A 5,260-nucleotide genomic window follows, 5' to 3' on the forward strand; every position below is an offset into this window, starting at 1 on the left:
CCCCCGTGGCCCCTCTTCGTCTCTCCTTCGGACTTCTGGAAGCTTCGTGAGAAAATAGGCCCCTGGGCTTTGATTTCGTCCAATTCCGAGAATATTTCCTTACTAGGATTTCTGAAACCAAAAACAGCGTAGAAAACAAGAATCGGCACTTCGGCATCTTGTTAATAGGTTAGTTCCGTAAAATGCACGAATATGACATAAAGTGTGCATAAAACATGTAGATAACATCAATAATGTGGCATGGAACACAAGAAATTATCGATACGTTGGAGACGTATCAGCATCCCCAAGCTTAGTTCCGCTCGTCCCGAGCGGTAAAACGATAACACAGATAATTTCTGGAGTGACATGCCATCATAATCTTGATCATACTATTTGTAAAGCATATGTAGTGAATGCAGCGATCAAAACAATGTGTATGACATGAGTAAACAAGTGAATCATAAAGCAAAGACTTTTCATGAATAGCACTTCAAGACAAGCATCAATAAGTCTTGCATAAGAGTTAAGTCATAAAGCAATAATTCAAAGTAAAGGTATTGAAGCAACACAAAAGAAGATTAAGTTTCAGCGGTTGCTTTCAACTTGTAACATGTATATCTCATGGATATTGTCAACATAGAGTAATATAATAAGTGCAATAAGCAAGTATGTAGGAATCAATGCACAGTTCACACAAGTGTTTGCTTCTTGAGGTGGATAGAAATAGGTGAACCGACTCAACATTGAAAGTAAAAGAATGGTCCTCATAGAGGAAAAGCATCGATTGCTATATTTGTGCTAGAGCTTTGATTTTGAAAACATGAAACAATTTTGTCAACGGTAGTAATAAAGCATATGCATCATGTAAATTATATCTTATAAGTTGCAAGCCTCATGCATAGTGTACCAATAGTGCCCGCACCTTGTCCTAATTAGCTTAGACTACCTGGATTATCACCGCAATACATATGCTTTAACCAAGTTTCACAAAGGGGTACCTCTATGCCGCCTGTACAAAGGTCTAAGGAGAAAGCTCGCATTTGGATTTCTCGCTTTTGATTATTCTCAACTTAGACATCCATACCGGGACAACATAGACAACAGATAATGGACTCCTCTTTTAATGCTTTAAGCATTTGACAACAATTAATTCTTTTCTCATTAGAGACTTGAGGATATTTGTCCAAAACTGAAACTTCCACCATGGATCATGGCTTTAGTTAGCGGCCCAATGTTCTTCTCTCACAATATGCATGCTCAAACCATTCAACTCAGTGTAGATCGCCCTTACTTCAGACAAGACGAACATGCATAGCAACTCACATGAAATTCAACAATGAGTTGATGGCGTTCCCCAGTAAACATGGTTATCGCACAACAAGCAACTTAATAAGAGATAAAGTGCATAATTACATATTCAATACCACAATAGTTTTTAAGCTATTTGTCCCATGAGCTATATATTGCAAAGGTGAATGATGGAATTTTAAAGGTAGCACTCAAGCAATTTACTTTGGAATGGCGGGAAAATACCATGTAGTATAGGTAGGTATGGTGGACACAAATGGCATAGTGGTTGGCTCAAGTATTTTGGATGCATGAGAAGTATTCCCTCTCGATACAAGGTTTAGGCTAGCAAGGCTTATTTGAAACAAACACAAGGATGAACCGGTGCAGCAAAACTTACATAAAAGACATATTGAAAACATTATAAGACTCTACACCGTCTTCCTTGTTGTTCAAACTCAATACTAGAAATTATCTAGACCTTAGAGAAACCAAATATGCAAACCAAATTTTAGCATGCTCTATGTATTCTTCATTAATGGGTGCAAAGCATATGATGCAAGAGCTTAAACATGAGCACAACAATTGCCAAGTATCACATTACCCAAGACATTTATAGCAATTACTACATGTATCATTTTCCAATTCCAACCATATAACAATTTAACGAAGGAGAAACTTCGCCATGAATACTATGAGTAGAAACCAAGGACATACTTGTCCATATGCTACAGCGGAGCGTGTATCTCTCCCGTAAAGTGAATGCTAGGATCCATTTTATTTAAACAAAACAAAAAACAAAAACGAACCGACGCTCCAAGAAAAAGCACATAAGATGTGGCCGAATAAAAATATAGTTTCAGGGGAGGAACCTGATAATGTTGTCGATGAAGAAGGGGATGCCTTGGGCATCCCCAAGCTTAGACGCTTGAGTCTTCTTGATATATGCAGGGGTGAACCACCGGGTGCATCCCCAAGCTTAGAGCTTTCACTCTCCTTGATCATGTTGCATCATACTCCTCTCTTGATCCTTGAAAACTTCCTCCACACCAAACTCGAAACAACTCATTAGAGGGTTAGTGCATAATATAAATTGACATATTCAGAGGTGACACAATCATTTTTAACACTTCTGGACATTGCATAATGCTACTGGACATTAGTGGATCAAAGAAATTCATCCAACATAGCGAAAGAGGCAATGCGAAATAAAAGGCAGAATCTGTCAAAACAGAACAGTTCGTATTGACGAATTTTAAAATGGCACCATACTTGCTCAAATGAAAATGCTCAAATTGAATGAAAGTTGCGTACATATCTGAGGATCATGCACGTAAATTGGCATAATTTTCTGAGCTACCTACAGGGAGGTGGACCCAGATTCGTGACAGCAAAGAAATCTGGAACTGCGCAGTAATCCAAATCTAGTACTTACTTTTCTATCAACGGCTTAACTTGGCACAACAAAACACAAAACTAAGATAAGGAGAGGTTGCTACAGTAGTAAACAACTTCCAAGACACAAAATAAAAACAAAGTACTGTAGGTAAAAACATGGGTTGTCTCCCATAAGCGCTTTTCTTTAACGCCTTTCAGCTAGGCGCAGAAAGTGTGTATCAAGTAACATCGAGAGACGAAGCATCAACATCATTACCAGCGGTGTTGGGAGTTTTATCAATTTTAGGCCTATAGTAATTCTTTGGTTTAGGCACCTTAGAGACATACATGAATTTTTGCTCCTTACCCACATAAGCTTTCTCATTAAATTTAAGAGAAGAAAAAGTTGAACCCAATTTTCCCATAGCTCCTTCAAGTTTACCAATTCTATGGGTTTGATTATCATGGATAGCACAAGTTTCTAGAGTAGCAATTCTTTCGTTAATTCTTCCTAGGATTTTATCAAGTTTATCAAGTATTATCAAGTAATATTTCCAATTTAGTTTCAACACTACAATTTTTCTCTATGGTTTCCAATTTTTTCATAACATCCTCAAGGGAGGTTTCACTTTTAGTTTCATTAACAGGTGGTGTTCCAAATAAACTCTCAATAATGCAGCTAGCTTCTAAAGCGGGAGCACCTAGAAAGTTACCTCCCGCGAGACAATCAAGAACATATCTATTCCAGCTAGAGATACCAACATAAAAATTCCTGAGTAGGATAGTGGTGGAGTGTTTCTTAGTGCACCTATTATGGGCATCACTAATTCTATACCAAGCATCTTTTAAACATTCTCCCCTTGTTGCTTAAATGAACGAACTTCAACTTCAGGATTACTCATTTCAGCAGTAGTAAATAAAGCAAACTAGATAAAGTAAATGCAAGTAAACTAATTTTTTTTGTGTTTTCGATATAGCAAACAAGATAGCAAATAAAGTAAAACTAGCAACTAATTTTTTTGTATTTTGATATAAGTGCAGCAAACAAAGTAGTAAATAAAGCTAAGCAAGACAAAAACAAAGTAAAGAGATTGAGAAGTGGAGACTCCCCTTGCAGCGTGTCTTGATCTCCCCGGCAACGGCGCCAGAAAATGTGCTGGTGCGTAGTTGACGTGGGAGTTAGAAATCTTGGTGGTGTAGCTTTTCTTCAGTTCCCCCGGCAACGGCGCCAGAAAATGTGCTTGATGGCGTGTATTTCACACGTTCGTTGGGCAACCCCAAGAGGAAGGTATGATGCGCACAGCAGCAAGTTTTCCCTCAGAAAGAAACCAAGGTTTATCGAACCAGGAGGAGCCAAGAAGCACGTTGAAGGTTGATGGCGGCGAGATGTAGTGCGGCGCAACACCGGGATTCCGGCGCCAACGTGGAACCCGCACAACACAACCAAAGTACTTTGCCCCAACGAAACAAGTGAGGTTGTCAATCTCACCGGCTTGCCGTAACAAAGGATTAACCGTATTGTGTGGAAGATGATTGTTTGCAGAGAAAACAAGTAAAACAAGTATTGCAGTAGATTGTATTTCGAGTAAAGAGAATTGGACCGGGGTCCACAGTTCACTAGAGGTGTCTCTCCCATAAGACGAACAGCATGTTGGGTGAACAAATTACAGCTGGGCAATTGACAAATAAAGAGAGCATGACAATGCACATACATATCATGATGAGTATAGTGAGATTTAATTGGGCATTACGACAAAGTACATAGACCGCCATCCAACCGCATCTATGCCTAAAAAGTCCACCTTCAGGTTATCATCCGAACCCCTCCAGTATTAAGTTGCAAACAACGAGACAATTGCATTAAGTATGGTGCGTAATGTAATCAACAACTACATCCTTAGACATAGCGCCAATGTTTTATCCCTAGTGGCAACAAGACAACACAACCTTAGAACTTTCTCGTCATCGTCCCAGTGTCAATGCGGCATGAACCCACTATCGAGCATAAGTACTCCCTCTTGGAGTTAAAAGCATCTACTTGGCCAGAGCATCTACTAGTAACGGAGAGCATGCAAGATCATAAACAACACATAAGCATAACTTTGATAATCAACATAACAAGTATTCTCTATTCATCGGATCCCAACAAACGCAACATATAGAATTACAGTATAGATGATCTTGATCATGATAGGCAGCTCACAAGATCCGACAATGATAGCACAATGGGGAGAAGACAACCATCTAGCTACTGCTATGGACCCATAGTCCAGGGGTAGACTACTCACACATCACACCGGAGGCGACCATGGCGGCGTAGAGTCCTCCGGGAGATGATTCCCCTCTCCGGCAGGGTGCCGGAGGCGATCTCTCGGATCCCCGAGATGGGATCGGCGGCGGCGGCGTCTCTGGAAGGTTTTCCGTATCGTGGCTCTCGGTACTGGGGGTTTCGTCACGCAGGCTTTAAGTAGGCGGAAGGGCAGGTCAAGAGGCGGCACGGGGGCCCCACACCACAGGGCCGCGCGGCCAAGGGGGGGGGCCGCGCCGCCCTAGGGTTTGGCTCCCCCGTGGCCCCTCTTCGTCTCTCCTTCGGACTTCTGGAAGCTTCGTGAGA

The sequence above is a fragment of the Lolium rigidum genome, chromosome 5 (assembly GCF_022539505.1).
Source record: "Lolium rigidum isolate FL_2022 chromosome 5, APGP_CSIRO_Lrig_0.1, whole genome shotgun sequence".
Taxonomy (NCBI): domain Eukaryota; kingdom Viridiplantae; phylum Streptophyta; class Magnoliopsida; order Poales; family Poaceae; genus Lolium; species Lolium rigidum.